The sequence below is a fragment of the Ambystoma mexicanum genome, chromosome 4p, assembly GCF_040938575.1.
Source record: "Ambystoma mexicanum isolate Mex_15411 chromosome 4p, UKY_AmexF1_1, whole genome shotgun sequence".
NCBI classification, from domain to species: Eukaryota; Metazoa; Chordata; class Amphibia; order Caudata; family Ambystomatidae; genus Ambystoma; species Ambystoma mexicanum.
In genome coordinates, this window is record NC_090927.1 from 1,119,825,842 (window position 1) to 1,119,844,982 (window position 19,141).

Genomic DNA, 19,141 nt, shown 5'->3' on the forward strand with positions numbered 1-19,141 from the left:
GATAAAATATTAATCTTGGAAAACAAATACAAAATGAAGGGCAAAATTCAAACTTACGACACATAACCAGAAGAGTGACTGCACCATAAAGAGACTTTCGACTGTAGAACTAAGAGATTCATATTGTAGCAATTTGTCTTCAATGAACAGAGGTCCGGTCTTATGGAACGTGTGATGTGCTATCTACAATGATTTATATACATTTATTCTGGCAACCGGACACGTATGCAATGAAGAATTTTCGCTGCGATGTTGTTTCTTTTTTTGCAGTTTTTCAGGACTTTTTTGGTAGACCTAAATAAACTGAATTACAATAATGCCTTTTAAATTGTGACTAGGTTGAAGAATAAATCACAGAAAAACAGGTTTTCATACATTTTATTGGACAACTGGAATATTATGCCATGATGGAACTATATATTAGCTTTCAAAGTCCCAGAATATCTTGAATTGAAGCCAAGAAAGCTGTGTGCGAGTAGGAGTTTTACTTAAAATGCATCTTTTGCAACAAATGTGGACTGGCTTTAAGTGAAAATGATTGTGTTCTCTGATTTCAGGAGGTGTATGGTCCATTAGATAAGACAGTCACAGCAGGCCTACATTACCTTTCATTCAGTAATATCTACATGGACACGCCTTCTCCCTTTGAATTGTAATGTGAACGTGTAGAGGAACAAGTGGATGCATTATCCCTAACTCTCACCCCCTGACCGCTGTCATACTGGAATGGTAGGAGAGGGGCCCTATACGGTACTTCATGTTTTATGCCTATAACGCGTTGAGAATACGAAAGAGGACATGATCTTTATTGGTAATCCCATCTAGCACAAAAGACGCTTCAAGCTGCTAGAGCACATGTTGGTAGCAGTGCAGAGGGTTTAGATCCAGACATCTGGACACTCAACTGCTCCCGCCATTTGCCAGAAGAATGCAGAACTTCCAGTGGAGAATGGCTTGCAGCAAAACACATGTAAGAAGCTACGGTTGACAGGTCCCTCTTTGATGAAATTCCTGTCCGGTCCCTGCATGTGCCCCGTCGACAGAAGGCAAACTGGTCAGTTATGGGAGAGATGATCCTGAGGGACTTGAGCTGAGCCACAGATGTAAGTAGAACATTATAGGTGGAATAAATAGGGGAAGCAACTGTGTTATAAATAAAATATATAAAAGTAACACGAATTTCGGGATTATAAAGAAGAAAAATAGATACCTCGATTCCCGGTTTCAAGAGGGTGGAAAGATACACACTAAAAAGACTCCAAATAGGGGTGTTAAGGATTCCTGAGGCAAGGACAACAAGAAGAGTGCGTATCAAGCTTCTAGATGGAGTAAAAATGAGATGAGATACATTTACTAAAGATAGTAAAGGAAAGCGTACGCAGAACAGTTTAAAAAGTGCACATGTGTGGGGTTATGAATATGTTTGTATAAAGCTTTTGTGTTTAAACTAATAGATATAAAACAATAGTAAAACATTAAGGTTAGATGTTTTAATCAAGAGATTGATGTCAATCAGGAGGATAAAAATCAAAGGAAAAAATGTTTCGTTTTTAGCTGTGGATAACTGTTTGTATCTGTACATTACTTCTTATTGAAATTTGTGAGTGTAACTATATTTATTGACTTGACGTGTTTGTGAAAAGCCAGATTAATGACTGTACCACAGTAAATAATTCGATAAATAAAGAAGAGACTCTTCAAATATTAATGATAAAACAACGAGATACTAAAAATTAATAGAAAGTACCAACAAAGGAACACAAAGAACATTGTTACGTAGATTTTAAAAGTGGTTACAAAATGAATAAGTGGCCATTGATGGTGCCCGCCCAAATTGATCAGTGTGGTATACTTGATAAAATAAAGAGAAGAATAAAATGACAGGTAAGTATAGACAGTCAAGATTGACTCGTCATCATGGGGGACACACCTCTTTTACACCTATGCAAAACATTGCCAACATACACAGCTAAAATAAGCACTACTCAGATTGGGTTTGAGGCACGGCCAATAAGACACTTATGCCGTGGCCTCAGGAGGGTTTGTTGTCAAAAACAGTATTACGACATAGTATGACACATCTGTATGCCACGTGTAAGGGAAAAAAAGTTACAGAAAATGTTAGCTATTTTAGAGTTATGGAAAATGTATCAGAGCGAGAAAGAAGATCCAGCTGAGTTGCTTAATCAGCATAAAGCAGAGGATGAAACACCTTCGGCTCCCCTTTCCCCTCCTGGAAATAAGAGCGTAGACACAGAGCAAAAGGGATGTTATCCTTTAAAGGAATTGAAAGCAGCAGCAGGGTACTTTAATCTGACATACGAGCCTCCTGCTTATAACAGTGAAGATAACATGGAAAAGAGCAAAAATAGAGCATGCAAATATACCTCAACACGCAATGAAAGTAAACAGCGTGATGAGAGAAAGGATAGACAAGATGAAGATAGAAGCTAGAAGCAAGGAAGCAGAAATAAATTAAAGACAATGCCAAGGGAATAACAATAGTACAGAATGAATGAATGAATGAATGAATGAATGAATGAATGAATGAATGAATGAATGAATGAATGAGAGTACAAATATTACTTATGCTGGACGATAAGGGCATTGATGGGGTTCGAGAAAGAGAAGAGAGAGAAGAGTGGGAAAATAAAGAAAAGGAAGAACAGAGAGTATACAAAGAAGAGAAAGAGAGAGAATGTAAATGAAGGGAAGAACAAAGAAGGTACAAGCTGAGGAAAGAAAAGAAGTGGTTCAAAGAAAAGAGATGAGTGGAGGTAGACGTGCAAAGAATGAAAGTGCAAAGTTTCCAAAGAAGGCGAGAGGAAGATGAATTAAGGGGGATGAGGAGAAGGGTAGAAGAAATGAACAGAGGTAGGGGACTCAAAGATGATGAGATTATTTATGTCATAAAAGCATAGTGCCGATCGAAGCACAAGGACGACTTGAGGAAGAGAGAGCATTGCAACAGCCCCATAGGGAGCTGCAAGGGATACCAAGAATACCAACATGGGCTGATGTGCGAGTTACAGAAGGCGTAGAGAAAAGACTTGGGGTTTTATATAGGCAAAAGAGGGATAAAGAAGGGTATAATACCCAATAGAACGTAGAAGGACCTCTATCAAGGGAAATTGGAGGAAGACTAGATGACATCATAACAGACTAAAACAGAATGCTGTCTTTAAGTATGCTTGATCTTGATGATGCGGAAAAGGATAACACAAGCTGGGGCTTAAAGATGTCATGTGAAGAAAGGGAAAGAAAATGAGAGAGCGCAAAGGGAGGCCACATGCAGATTTTCAAAAGAACCAAGTGTAGAAACAGGGTTAAAATGGTCAAATTTAGAGGACCCCAAAGAGAGAACACCAGAATCAACACTATATTCTGATCGATCACAAGCATTATCGTGCAGTGCAGGGAATGTATCTCTGCCTTACTTAAGCAGATGAACGGCACTACCGGGACAGAGTCAAAAGGGCAAGCCTAGTCCCACATGGAAAACAAGGAGTGTAGGCAGGACCAGGAGTTTTACAGTTTCCATTATTCGAGATAGGGGGAGGATGACCACAATACATACTGTGGCCACAGATGGATAAAAACAATTTAAGATGTAAATTACAGAGTTTAACTTCTGGTGCAGGAAAATGGATGAATGAATTAGAGATAATGACATCAGGAATTACATTAGTTATACATGACATAAAAGGCTTGCTAGCAGCCATTTTAGGGAGAGAGCTGAAGATATTTGGGGAGCAAGATAAAGAGGTGTGACTCCAGAAAACACGACACATGATGGAGCGCCATTTGATAATTGCAGAGCAGATGTATGGCAGGTGCTCAGAGTATAATATCTCGATACATCAGATATGGGTGAGAATATGACTAGGAAAATGGGGGAGAATGAAGAACCTGTTGCTTATATTCAAGACATTGAAGAGAGATGGTGCCTTGAGACGCATGAACGGGGGATAAAACAGTGGCATTACTTTACCACATTTTGTGTCAGGAGCCACCCGAACCAGTGCAACGGCAGATGAAGAAAATCATGGGAATGGAAGCAAAACCATGGCCAGAAATACAATTGACAATCGTGCACTATTGCTGATTGATGCAGGAGAAGAATAAGAAGAAAGCCAAGAGTAAGAAGCAGGAGGAAGTGGAGTTAGTTCAGAAAAAGTTGTCAGAAATAGCGATATTGATGAGTAATGAAGGTGGGGTAACACAGGAGATGAAAGCAGTACAGCAAAACAACATAGCGTATCCCACAGATCAGAGTGGGTAAAGTTTTTGGCCAAAAGGAAGAGGAAATGAATCTAGAGGAGGACAAGGTGGATTTCAAAACCCTCACGGAAGAGGAGGATCAAATGTTGGGACAGATGCAACAGTGATGAAATTGCGGAAGAATAGGACACATAGCCAGGATATGTAGAAGCAGAGGAGGCATGCAGCAAAATTGCCAAGCTCCAAGAGGGAAGATGAGCAAAGTTGAAGCACATGAAGCAGAAATGACACACCCAGAAGAGATGCTAATGGAGAAGGTGAATATACCTTATAGAATCGGATGGCGAAGTAAAGAACTCAGCAACATTTTATGTGCGGAATGAAGATTGCACGTGCAGAGAGCACTGAAGAAAATGCAAGCTGTTTTTATAATTGTACAGTAGCTGAAAAGCAAGTAGACTAAGTAATCATGAAGGCTGGTTATACGTAGTGAATAGACTGCAGACAGTGCCGCCGATATACATATAGGTATAGAATCTGGATGTTCCACGACGTGTTTTAGCAAACTAAGACCCCATGAACAGAATGGCTGAAAGGGTGGCGCAGTCGAAGCAAACTGCTGACGATGAGGAAAGATTTGAGAAAGCTTGTCTGGTCCGGTTTCAAGGGTTGGCACAGCCAAGAACTGGTGTAATGGAAAAAGACAAGAACCACCAGGTTTTAATCATTTAATAGTGCTAAATGGGAATGAAAGAGCTCAAACACAGTCTCCTGTCACATTGCCCAGATGAAAATAGACTTTGGTCAAGCTGCACCGAGACTTGAAGATAAGACCATGCTCTCAATCCCTTCTATTCTCAGGCACAGTGATACTTTGTAAGCCGAGTTCAAAGACAATTCAAATGGCAGACAGCAGGAGTGATGATGGATGTTGGGATAATTGGCTGGTGAGGCATGGTCAAGTCCAACCCACAAGCACCTGGGGTACCAGCTTGCGTGCTGCTAGCAAGTGAAATATTCCAGAAGGGTACAAGTGTGCCAACCAATCATAGAGGGCCACATAGCAAAGAGCCCTATAGTTTGAGACCCAATGATACGTTGTGTATTTTATGACACTGAAGATGACTAGCACTAGGGGTGGACATAGCTGTCCACCTGATCTTTGAGACCCAATCACAATCCTATCTCCCATAGAAAGTATACCTAGATGTTCCCCATAGACCAACCACAATCTAACTTCGGTTTTCTTATTTTGGCACGTAGTATGACGTCAATGATGACAAGTTTTTACTATATAACTTTTTTTCAGGAAAATTGTTGAGAGTCTTGAGTGAATGTCCGTTTATGTCCATTGTACTGCCTGTTTTAGATAATTGTTAATAAAACAGCTAAAGATTTGCCAACTTCCTGAGTCGGTCTTATTATTGGTTTAAGAGTAAATATCCCCATTCATCCCATATAGTTCTACCTCACTTAAAGGGCCTACAGGTTCACATGGTAGCAGAGGAAGGATGGTTTGAGAAGACCCATCGAGTAGTAGGTCTCCAGTGCTTCGCAGTGGTCGAAGTGTATAAAAAGAAGTAGTTGAACTATGTTCCCTACTGGCCTGCAACGCTCCCCACAAACCCCATCGCAACCCCCCCATGCACAATACAACCTCCAAAACACATGTGCCTGCTGTTTAGGGGAGGTTCAGTGCAGTGCACTGTAAGCGCAAGTTTCAACTTATTCCTACTCTTTTATTTTAAAACGAAACCATTCCGGAACGGTTCTTTTTAAAATAAAAGTATCGGAACGGTAAAACTTAATTAAAAGAAGTTGAGGAGCACTGCTCCCGACCACTCCCGCCCACTTTGACCACTGGTGCTTCGGAAGATCGGACACTCTCTGCCATATAGTCGGAAGATCGCATGGTTTCCTGTGGAGAGCGGGCGATACAGAAAACTTCCAAGAAGATTGAGACAGGTGGGACGGTCCCTCTTTGACGAAATCCCTCCTGGTTTCCACAGGCGCTGAGTGGACTGAAGGTGACAGTGGTCGAATGGAGGAGGGGAGATAATACCGAAGGCCTTAAGCTGAAGAGCGAATGGTGAGTAGATTGTTTGTTTGTTTGTTTATTATTTGTAATGCGCTGGAATACCCTAGGGTAACAAGGCGCAGCAGATACAGGAATTTGCGAGGCTTAGTTGCAGACAATAAAATATATACATAGCATATGCACAATAATAATAAAAGAAAAGCAAGGAGTATATACATATATACAGTTAACAATTGTGTGTACGGTATGTCCAAGTGACAAGAGGGAGAAGCAGATCATGGCTCAGTATGTTTAGACAACGGCTGCCTTCAGCCAAGACATCGGGCCTCATTACACGGAAGGCAGTGATCCAGGGTGCTATTAGCAGCCTGGACCATGCCGGTAAATTACCGGCACCGCCTTGGCGGAAAGGGGATTTACCGCCCCATTCCAAGGTTGGTGGGGCGGTAAATCCCCCTTCCGCCATTGCCCTTCCCCATTCCCATTTCTGCCCCATTGGGCTCTATGGGAATGGGGAAGGCGCTAATTACGGCAACGCAATTTTGCGGTGCCGTAATTAGCTCCGAGGTCCCTTAGCGGGTTGGTTTTTAACGCCTGCAAAAAGCAGGCGTTAAAGCACCAACCCGCTAAGGGACCTCATAGTAAGGCGGTAATGGTTAACGGTCACCGTTACCATTAACGGTGGCCGTTAACCATTACCGCCTTCCGTGTAATGAGGCCCATCATCTTGGAACGGAAATGTTGGTAGGGTAAGTCCATTCTAAGAGTGGGTGGTAGGGAGTTCCACAGTTTAGCCGCTTTCACTGGGGAGCTGTTACCTCCTATGGTAGAGCGTTTGTAGTTAGGGACGGAGAGGCAGTCTCTGTATGCTGTCCTTGTCTTTCTCAAGGATGTCGGTCTGTGAAATCTGTCAATCAGGTAGATAGGGGCCGCGTTATTGAGGTACTTGTGGGTGAGTGAAGCAGTTTTTAGGGAGATTGTGTCTGTGATAGGGGTCCAGTTGTTCTGTTGACTGTGTGCTGTGATGTGGTCTCTTCTGGAGATGCCCAGGGGCGCTCTGAGTGCATTATTCTGGAGGATTTGTAATTTTTTGGTGGTGGCTTAGGAGGACCCAAGATAAAGCGTGTTACAGTAGTCTAAGCGGGATAGTATGAGGGCTCTGGCCAGGGTCAGGCAGCTGGTATTGGATAGAAAGGGTTTGGCTGCACGGATCAATTTACATGTGTAAGCCGTGGAGGAGGCTAGTGAGTTCACCTGTCTGTTAAAGGAGAAGTTGGAATCCAGGTAGAAGCCCAAAGTTTTGACTTCGTGTCCCACTCTGATAATGTCGCCATCGATCATGAAGGATGGGTAGGCTGGGCTTAATTTCTTTAGGCTGGCAGTGGTACCCAAGGTGATGAGTTCAGTTTTATCATCATTCAGGCATAGTCCATGAGTGGCCATCCATGCCTGGATGATGATGTAAACCCTATTCACCAAGGCCAAATCCTTTCCATAATCTCCAGAAAGCGGAAGGAGGATCTGGGTATCATCTGCATAGTTAGTATAGGTGATACCGAGATGATCCAGATCATCGAAAAGGGGCTTGGTAAATATGTTATACAGTGTAGGGGAGACACAAGAACCCTGTGGTACGCCACAGGTGATGGGTATGTGGTCTGCAGCATCTGTAGGCAAAAAAACCCTCACGGTTCTGCCATCGAGGAAAGATCTAATCCATGTAATGGCCTCGGGGGAGAAGTGAGCAGCCGTGTGTAGGTGAGTGCATAGGACCGAGTGGTCGACCAGGTCAAATGCTGCAGAGAGGTCGAGGAGGAGGAGTAAGGCTGCTTGGCCATTGTCTCTGAGCAGATCGATCTGCGTTTTAAGGTCGATAAGAGCTGTCTCAGTCCCATGTTTGGGTCAGAAGCCTGATGGTCTGGCTCCTATCAGGTGGTGTTCTTCCAAGTGCTTCTGTATTTGAACATAGGCAAACTTGTCCAGGATTTTTAGGAGGAATGGTACAGTTGTTATGGGTCTGTAATTAGTAGGGGTAGCTGGGTCAAGTGTAGTTTTTTTTAGTAATGGTAATACCCAGGATTGTTTTAGATTAGTTGGGATAGATCCAGTGGTGAAGGAGGCATTGATTAGCTTTGTGATAAATGGGGAGAGGTCGCAGGCAGCGTCTTTTATGAGCTGTGCTGGACAAAGGTCTCCCTGGCAGTTAGAGGGCTTCAAGGACAGGATAATTTTTTCAACTTTGAGTATGGTCACTTTGGTGAAATTGAATCGGGTATATTCGCTTGTAGTCTGCTTCTCGGGTGGCTTGGACAAGACAGGGTTGTTCAAGGATGCTTTTTTACAGGAGATTTTATTTTGTAGCGATTTTGTTGGCTATGGCATTTTGGATTTCGGTGCACCAGTTCTTGTCTTTAATGCAAGTGTCTGGTGGTGCTATGGGGGTTTCTACTTCTTTCAGAATAGAGAATAGTACCTTCATGTTTGAACTGGCTTGGGAGATACGGGAGTCAAAGGAGGTACGTTTTTCTAGGAGGATTTCCTTTTTATACAGAACCGCTAGTTTGGTGAGTTTGATTTTATTAGCTACTGATGGGTCTCTTTTCCAGGTGGTTTCACTGTTTCTTTTTTGCTGTCTTAAGTTTTTGAGGAATAGTGTGTTTTGGGCTTGCTTGGCCTGAGTTTGAGAGGGGCGATTAAGTCCAGGGAAGTGGACATAATTTTATTGTATTCCTCAACCAGGGTCTCAGGATCCAGGTTGTCAGGGAGTGTGTTGAGTGTGGGGAGTAGGTTGGGGATAAGTCTCTCCACCGTGATGCTCTTTTTGTTTCTCGTGAGTGTGGGTGGGGCCCTACTGGACTGCATAGGAGGAGGTCTAGTGGTGGACAGTGAGAACGATACCAGGTGGTGGTCGGTCCAGGCTAGTGGTGATATGTCAGTGATGTTAGCTAAGCAGTTGTAGTCAGCCACCCAGTCAAGTATTCTGCCCTTGTCATGGGTGGGTTTCAGGCTTCTTTGAGTAAATCCTAATTCGGTGAAGGTGTTAAGCATGGTGATGGCGGCTTGGTCTTCGGGGTCGTTGAAACCCATGTTATAGTCTCCAAGGGCGAGCACCTGTGTGGTGTTTTTTAGGTTAGTGGATAGGATAGTGTTAAGATCCTCATCAAATGTGCCTAATGGGCCTGGAGGGCGATAGATCACATGGATGTTGACGTTTGGGCATTGGTAATGGGAACTTTGAATGAGAGTAGTTCGCACAAAAGTACACTAATGGTGGTAGCTACTCTTATAGGAAGGCTACATTTATGAATGATGGCAACACCACCTCCTCTAGAGTTAGGTCGGTCTTGCATCAGGATGGTGTAATTATCAGGGACTGCTAGAATAAGCATGGGGCCTGCTGCCGGATGGAGCCAGGTCTCTGTGATAGCAAGGAGGTCCAGGTCTTCATTGATAATTAAGTCTGCAATTTCAGTTGCATTAACTACTAGTGATCTAGCGTTGATTAGAGCTCCTTTGATTTGGGGGCTCACTGTGGGTGTAGTGGTAGTAGAGGCCGACAATTTCTGTGTGGATTTAGTACTTCTCTGGTTAGTGGGATAGAGTAGAGATTTATTATGGTGGTTCAGAGATAATTTAAGTTTGAGGTTGTTTGGGCTGGTGGGAGTGGAGCTAGGTCTCTTTGTGGTGGGCATGGAACGGGCGAGTGGCTCGTGGATTTTGGCTAGTCTAGCTCTGAGTCTTGTGTTCCTATCTATAGTGGTGCAAGTGATGCTAGTCGGTAGCACTAGAGGTGCCTCAATTATCATTAGCGGTGAGCTGTTAGTTGAATTGGAGTTAGGTAAGGTCGCACACATGGTAGTTGGATGTTGAGGCGGCATGTTGGACAGTACTTTGGTGATTAAGAGGTGCAGGGAGCAGGCAAGCCAACTACTGAGCAGGGGAGGCATGCTTGTTAGTTGTAGTAAGGTGTATTCCTAAGGTAGGTGGTCTGGCGCTTAGGAGGGATGTGAGGGCTAGATGTAGGAAAGGGATTTATGTTCAGAATAAGGACAGATGGTAGGCTGAAAGGTGGCAATTGGGATAGTCTAAGGCAGGGTGCTATCAGGCGGTATTGACCTCTGATGCCAAGTGGGTATTCATCATAAGCAGTCAGGCTCAGATAGGCAGTTATCCAGCATGTTGTAAGCTAAAACAGTATCTAGAGTGAAGCTAGAGTAGTGGTAGATACATAATAGTAGCCTAGTGTAGGTCGAGCAACTTAAGCGCACATTACTAAAACAGGCACGCTAGATGCAAGTTTGCAGGGTGCAGGGAGCAGGCAGGAGTAGGTGGGCTGGAGGCTAGTGGACAGATACAGGCACTTGCAAGTCAGTTACTGTAATAGGCAGGGGTGAGTAATTGTCACCAGGATTGGTGATATCCTCGTCAGAGAACGTATAATCCAATTCACCAACCTCCCCTAACTCCTCACCTTCATCTCTTCTTCCTGTACCCTTCTTTCCTTTACTTCTTGGTCGCTCCTTTTTTTCATGTAGGTAAGGGTGCCCACAGAAGGAAGCCACCGTGAACCCAAGAAGGGTACCCGACGCCTCCTCCCGGGAACGTGGGAAGGGGAAAAAGCCAAGTGGCACAAAAAACCCCTGAGCGACCTGCGTGACTCTCCTAACGAATGAGCTGGTATGCTGAGAGAATGCAGACGGCTGAAGCTGAACTCTGTGGTAGATAGGGAGGTGCTCCGGAGGAAGGTAGTCAGTACGTAGTAAGGAATACCACAAGGGGAACCAAGTCCATAGGTGTAGCACAAAGAGATAAGGCAGTCCAAATACAGGCCAGGATCCGGTACACGGGAGGTCACAGGGGAAGTATCCGAACAGTAGAATCAGCAATCCAAGATAAACAGGCCGAGGTCTGGTACACAAGGAGGCAGGCAGAAGGAAAACAGGAAGGGAAAAATAAGGTAAAGAACGGGAAACAGAGAAGGGCCGGGTGAAGAAGGGTAGCGAGAGGGGAGGAAGGAAGTAGCAGAAGAAGGAGGGCAGAAGGCAAACAAGGAGTAAGAGGACCGGGACCCGATAGAGATCGGAGAAAATGCAACAAGGGCGAGCGAGGGAACAGCAGGCAAAGGCAGACAGCACTAACGGAGGAAACCGGAAGCGTTGCAACGCGTACGCAACCCGGAAGCTGCTGTATTTAACCTCCGGGCTGCGTCAGCGCGCATACGCACGGGCAGTGCTGCAGGTGGGCGTGACGGGCTACCAGCGTGTGCGGCGGAATAATGTCCGCACCACCAGCGGTTCCACAGGCGCTAAGTGCCGCGTGGCATGACAGTAATAGCGAGTACATAAGCGATTAGTCAAAAGCGTTCGCCTAGATTCAGAGTTAACGCAACGGTTAAGGATGCATGTGTGAGCAGATACAATTGAGGAAAGGATTCGCCTAGGTTTAGAGTTCACGCTAATCTAGAGGAGGCATATACGAGCAGGGTTCACCTAGATTCAGAGTTCACACTAGGGCTAGAAAAGCATGTGCAAACAGGGTTCACTTAGATACATAATTCACACTAGGGCTAGAGAAGCATGTGCAAACAGGGTTCACCTAGATACATAATTCACACTAGGGCTAGAGAAGCATGTGCAAACAGGGTTCACCTAGATACAGAATTCACACTAGGGATAGAGAAGCATGTGCAAACAGGGTTCACCTAGATACAGAATTTACACTAGGGCTAGAGAAGCATGTGCAAACAGGGTTCACCTAGATACAGAATTCACACTAGGGCTAGAGAAGCATGTGCAAACAGGGTTCACCTAGATACATAATTCACACTAGGGCTAGAGAAGCATGTGCAAACAGGGTTCACCTAGATACAGAATTGAGGGCAATGGCAAAATAGCGGGATGGGATTGTGCTAAAATAGAAAAGTAATGGAGGTTGTTGAGTATAAATGAAGAGCGTTTAGTATATAACGAGGAGCGTTTCATAGAGCCTGGTTTCCTACTTCGAAGCAGGTCTAAAAGGAGTCATTTCAAATCCCCAAGGGGGTAACTAGGCGACACGTAAACAGGTTTATTATAGGGAATGACTCAAACTCTCTTCTGCCTTCGACACAGTCAACCATACCATCCTGCTCAACCGTCTCTGTGAAAACCTGGGTATCACTGATCAGGCTCTGGCCTGGCTGACCTCTTTCCTCTCAGATCGACCCTCCCAGGTCCAACTTGGGTCCTTCCTTTCATCTATCTTCCTCTCTCCTGTGGTGTTCCCCAGGGGTCTAACCTCTCGCCCTGGCTTTTCAACCAATATCTGGCAACTCTCACCCACTGCATTGCCACTTTCTGTTCAAATTTCCAGTGCTACCCTGATTACACTCAGCTAATTTTTAGGCTGCCCTCTGCCACCTCCTCTCCCTCTCTCATCTCGATTGCCTAACTGCCATTCAAGATTGGTGTGCCACCAATGATCTTTGTCTGAATGCCAGCAAGACAGCGATCCTCCTCATAGGCACACCTGCACCATCCTTTTCCCTCACTCTCTGGCCGGCCTCCCTTGGCCCTCCTCCTACCCCCACCTGTGAGGCTAAGAACCTCAGGGTCATCTTTGACTCCACCCTTTTGCTTCTCCACCCACATCTCTGAGGTCTCTAAAAAGTCAAATTTCCTACTGCACCTCCTCAGAGGTACTCTGCCTTTCCTCTCCTTCCCCCAGAAGCTCATGGTCTCCCAAGCTCTGGTTCGCTCTAGTTTGGACTATTCTAACAGCCTCTTTCTAAATCTACCTGCCTCTACTCTCTGCCCTCTGCAACTAATCCAGAACAGGACTGCAAGACTTGTCCTTGGCCTCAAGCCCTGGTATTGTATCTCTCTAGCTCTGAAATCTCTCCATTGGCTCCCAATGGATGCAAGGATTACATTCAAAACCTTCTGCATTGTCCAGAAGGCTTTCTGGGGCCTGGGTCCAAAATACCTTCAGCTATCCCAACGCAAATACCTCCCCTCTCGAGCTCTTCGCTTCTCTACCTCCAACTCCCTCAGGGTCAGTCGTTTTTCAAAGAAACAAACTGGGGGTAGATCTCTGTCTTGAGCTGGGGCCTCCCTCTGGAACAACCTCCGTGCCACTCTAAAACTTGAGGAGAACCATCTCCGGTACCAGAAGCACCTCAAGACCTTCCTCTTTTCTTCTACCTTCGCTCCCCCTCTCCCCTGCTGATCTGTTCTCTCTTGGCTCTGTGCACCTGGCCACCCTCTGTCCTCCGGGCCCAGGTACCTGCTCACCCTGCCACCCTCCTGCACTGCCTCCCTCCCGCAATGCCTCCAGGCCAACCCTTGCACTGGTGTCTGTACCCATAAAGCCCCCCCTTTTTCTTCCTGCACTTATCAGACCTACCCTGTCTGCTGCCTTAAACCTAGCACTTGCAAGTTGCTGGCTGCACTACCACTGTTTGTTGCCTTTATTATTTATTTATTTATTGTTATTTATCTGTTTCTCCTCTGCTTCGCACTTTCCGCTTCTCCCCCCTTCCATGCACATTTCCCCTTCCCCTCTCCCATGCACTTGTGCGTTCTCAATGTCAATGGGCCTAGTAAGATCGCTGTTTTCTTCTCCCCTGTTCCCCTCCCTTGCCTTGTCGCGCTCTGAAACACTTGTGTACGAGCGCGATAGAAATAAAATATCATTATCAACATCAAACTCCAATCGGGATATTTTAGGGGCTATGTGAAAAGGAGTACAATGGTGTATATGTGAAAAGTCAACTAGTCTGTCTGTTTGTGTATTTTATCATTGGAAGAGTGACAAAAAATAAGCTGTAAAGGTGAAGTAGAGATAAAAAGTTATTATCTACACTAGGTCATTGGTGGCGCTGACCGAAAAGGTTGATTGAGATAATTGAGAAGTAGAGGCTTTGAGCAGTGAAGGGTGGAGCGCGCTCATATTTGCTTTTTTTCAGAAACGTATCTGTGTAACTAACAATAAGTATTGACAGTCAATTGTGGCTTGTCACAATGGGGGCGATTACTCCACTGATGCACCTGTGTAAAACATCGCCAAAACACGTGCCTAATCTCAAACAGCATAGTGCTGTTAGTGTGGAGTTGGTAAGAGGGACAGCAGACAAAATGTACATGCCATGGCCACAAGGGGTATCAGTGTCAAAAGCAGTTTTGCAACACGTGACCACATACTTGCACACTGCATATGCAGGGAAGAAATTGGAGAAGTGGTTAGCTATTTTAGAGATCTGGAAGATGTACGAGGAGGAGCGGGAGGATCCACCTCCTGAGGATTGGATGCTTAATCAGTGTAGGGAGGAAGGTGTTGTGCCTTCTGCTCCCTTTACCTTTCCAGAAGTAAATGGCGATAGTACAGAAGATGTAGGATTGTATCCGTTAAAGGAACTAAAAGCAGCGACAGGATATAGTCATCCGATATACGAACCACCTTCCTACAACAGTGACGATAGTCCAGAAGAGACTAGAAGAAAGGAGGAGATCTTTAAGATCTTACAGGACAAGGAGGAGAAAAGTGAACGATTGAATGTGACCACAGACATAGAACGAGAGATTAACAGATGGAAAGGGGAAAAGGATAAAACTGACGAGGTAATGCTCGTACTGAACAAATGGGTGAGTGGACAGATATTGCTCAAGCTCGTTGGGAAAAGTTAGGCAAAGGGAAGATCAAGATGAACAGGATATAAAAGACAGGGAACGAGAGAAAAGACTGAAAGAAGATGAGCACAAGAGAAAGAATAGACAAAAATGAGAACAGATGTATCAGGAAGAAAGGGCAGATCAGCAAAGGAAGTATGACAACAGGTAGAGAGCAATCGAAGAATGAGATGGGCAAGAAAGGAAGAGAGAGCATTAATTAAGGGATAAAAGGATGCAGAGACGAAGGGAAGAAGAAGAGCAAAGAGTGAACAAAAGAAGAGAGAAGAAAAGACATGAAGAGGAAAGAGTTAGGTGGAACGCAAGAAAGCGAAGAGAATTAGATGAAGAAATGGAGCGAAAAAGGAGACAAAGGGAGTGCGATATTGATCACATTCAGAAAGAGTTAATGGAACCAAGTCCAGTAATAGCATGGGGCAATACAGAAGAGTTCCTCCCTTCACAGAGAGCAACGTCATGGCTGTCTAGGGTAACCCTAGAGGTGAATTTTGACATAGGGAGCATCAGAGATAGGATCGATAAGGCCTATCAAGACTTAAGGGAAAGCAGCATATTAGGAAGCTGAGGGAAGGAAGAAGAGTCCCTGGTCCTCCAATCACAAAGCAAGGAAAGATACCTGTTTAGTCTCGAGCACAGAGCCTTGTCCTTACACAGGCTGTCTTTAAATAAAGGTGAAGGGGACAAAAGCCATACTAGCTGCAGGCTAGATTTGACAGAAAAAGAGAGAAAAACCTTCCATGGGGAGGAGAGAGGAAGTGCATGCGGTCCCGAGGGATGTCTGCAGACAGACAAGGAATTAAGATGGTCTGATATATAGCAACCTAAAGATAGGACACTAGATCCTATAGTGTATACAGAGTGACCTAAAGGATGACCGAATAGCAAGAAGAGAGAGTCGCCACCATATGTGAGCAGGCTGAAGTCATTACCAAGTAGAAGACGATCAGGAACCATTGTCCCCACTATGAATAGTCAGACAATGGGAGCCGATTGCAGATATGGGTTCACGCAGTCCCCTTTATTGGAGAGAGGAGGGGCGAGACCGCAGTATATTCCATGGTCGCAAATGCATAAGGATAATTTAAGATGTAAACATCCCAGTTTAACGGTGGGTGCAGGGAAATGGATTTATGAGCTCAAAAAAATGACAAGAGGAAATACTCTAGCAATAGGGGGCATAAAGGGTCTCTTGGTGAAAGCGCTGATGACATTTGGACGAGGGCAGGATATTCAAGTGTCACAGCACAGAACACAGCGCACGATGGAGCACCATTTAACAACTGTAGAGCAGATGTCTGGAGAGAACTTAGGGTGCAGTATCCTGATACGTTGATATAGGTGCAATTATGGCACGTAGGATGAAAGAAGACGAAGATCGGCTTGCTTACATTCAAAGTATTCAGGAATGATGGACTCTTGAAATGCGGGAACTGTAGGGGAAGACAGTGACACTATTTTATCACATGTTATGTCAAGGATTGCCAAAACAGGTACAGAGACAGCGCAAGAAACTAGTGGGAATGGAATCGAAGCCATAGTTGACCATAGTGCATAACTGTCGTCTGTTGCAAGAGAAAAATAAGAAGAAGGAAGATGCTAGAAAACTTGAAAAAGCTAAGTCGGTTCAGAAGAAATTGTCAAAGTATTCCATAGAAGGGGCATTATTGACAAGTGGAGAAGGATTGGGAATGCAGCAAGCAGTGGGTACATCGCAGGCGAATGACCAGCACCAGATGGATCAAGGTGGGAATGGGTTTATGCCATGAAACAGAGAAATGGGCAACAGAGGAAGGGGTGGTTTTCAGAATAATCAAGGCGGTTTCAGAATATTCACAATGATAATCAGAATGTGCAAGGAGGATTCAACCAAGGGGGGCTAATCAGTAGAGCTCCTCCTGTATGTTGAACATGTGGGATGACAAGGCACATTGCGCACACAAGTGGAAACCAAGGTAATGTATTGAATGGGCAATTCTCAAGAGGGGGACAGTTTATCCTCCAGCATGTAGCTCACAGGCTAGGGACAGGTTTGCCCAAGATCAGACAGTGTATCAAGCACAAGCGCTGCAAATGCAACAGGCATTGCAGCCACATCAAGCACCATTGAATCCGCTGCAAGGGCAGCCATAGCACAAAACCATGCAGATACAGCAGAATTCAAAACCGGGGCAGCTATTGACACCTAGAGTATGGGGTGTCATTGTGGTGGAAGTCCTTTTACAGGTACAGGGATATGCACGTATCCACAATAGGAGAGCTCACAAGTAGAATTGATGTGTTCAGTACTATCAGTGACACCAGAACCCCAAGAGGAACCCAGGGTTGATGTGATGATATGAGGCAAATCTTTTTCTTTTTTAGTAGACACTGGGGCTACAAATCCTTGTATACAAGGGCAAATATCCAATGTTGGGAAACACCATGAATGTGCAACGTTTTTCTGGAGCTACAAGCAGAGTTCCTCTAACTGATGAATTACCAGTCTCTATAGGAGAGTGTGACACGTCTGTTCAATTATTGTATTCTAGGCAGACACTGGATGATATTTTAGGACGAGATTTAATGACGAAGTTTAATATGACAATTTTGTTTACTGATGAATGTATAGTGTGCTCTACTCAAGTGATGCATTATATGAATGTGGGCAATTTCAAATTGCCATTTACAGGGCATATGGCTCTGCGTGGAATTCCACTAGAGCCAAAAGTCTTTCTTTATGTGGTACAGATTCTGTTGACATGGCTACCCGGATTAGTGGGAAAGATTATGAGAATACCTGATGAATTTTTATTCAGGCCACAGATACCTATGGACAAAGAGTGGGGACAGACTATTCCCCTAGTGTTAAATGCAGCCGCAGTGCGTGGGGAAATGGCCATGCTCGAAGGAACCAATCAAGAGGGCAGGACATGGAGAACAGTGTTTGCCATTGGGGAATGGTATAGATAGACTGACTTCACAGATGTGGATATGTTCAGAGATGATCCATCAGATGATGAAGTAATATTCAAGATGAGTATTACATATTAGATCAGCATAGAGAAAAGAAAGATCCCACATCGAATGGTGATAATGCGGCAGCGTCCAGCATATTTTCATGAAGACTTAGTAAAGGTACCAAATTCTTTGTGGACTACAGGCCCCTATGATGTAGGCCTATTGAAGGGGATATGGGAGGTTAAGATTAAGCTGAAGCCATGAGCAATTTGACCTCAAGCAAGGCATTATGCCATGTCTCCAGAGGCGGATTAGGGTATTTCGGGTCTAATGGAACAGGGTATCTTAGTGACATCACAGTCACTGTGTAATACTGCAGTGTACCCCATGAAGAGATAGAATGGAGGATCGTGGAGATTCATACAAGACATGCGACCGATTAACCAGATTGTAGAAGCAGAGTTTCCTTTATTTCCGAATCCAGTAACGATACTATGTAGTATCCCAGCATAAGCACAGTATTTTATAGTGATTGACTTGGAAAATGCATTTTTCTCAATCCCGTTGCATAAGGACTCCCAAGACCTGACGTCATTTACGTTTCATCAAACTAAACTGAAGAGCACTCATTTGGCTCAAGGGTACTATGAGTCTGCATCGATCTTTAATAGGGTCCTGCAGATGGACTTAAGCAATATTGATTTGAAAAGCATTGTGCTACAGTGCGTAGATGATATTTTGATTTGTAGCACGACAGAAGATGAGTGCAGAGAAGACTTGATTCAGTTAATGACTATTCTAGCAGACAAGGGATATAAGGTAGATAAAGAGAAGTTGCAATATTGTCAAGAAGGTCAGTTGATCTCACATGAGGTGAAGAGATTCACACCTGAAAGAGCTGAGGTGATTATGAAAACAGCAAAACCGCACACGATAAAGCAAATGCAGCAGTTTCTGGGATTATGCAACTATGTTCGACATAGGTATTTGATTATAGTTTACACAAAAGACCCCTTTTGCAGGCTCTGAAGAAAGCACAAGCGAATAAGGAAAAAATAGAATGGACTGAGGAAATGGAGAGAGGATTTGAAGAGTTGAAGAAAGCAATTTGTACAGCTCCAGTTTTAGAAATTCCCAATTAAAATGAGGAATTATTTTTGTTTTCACATACGAATGGGACAGTCATGACACCGGTGCTTACAGAGAGGACTACATTGGGGTAGAAACCCCTTGCATATTACAGTGGGATTTTAGATCCAGTTATGAGAGGGCACTTTCC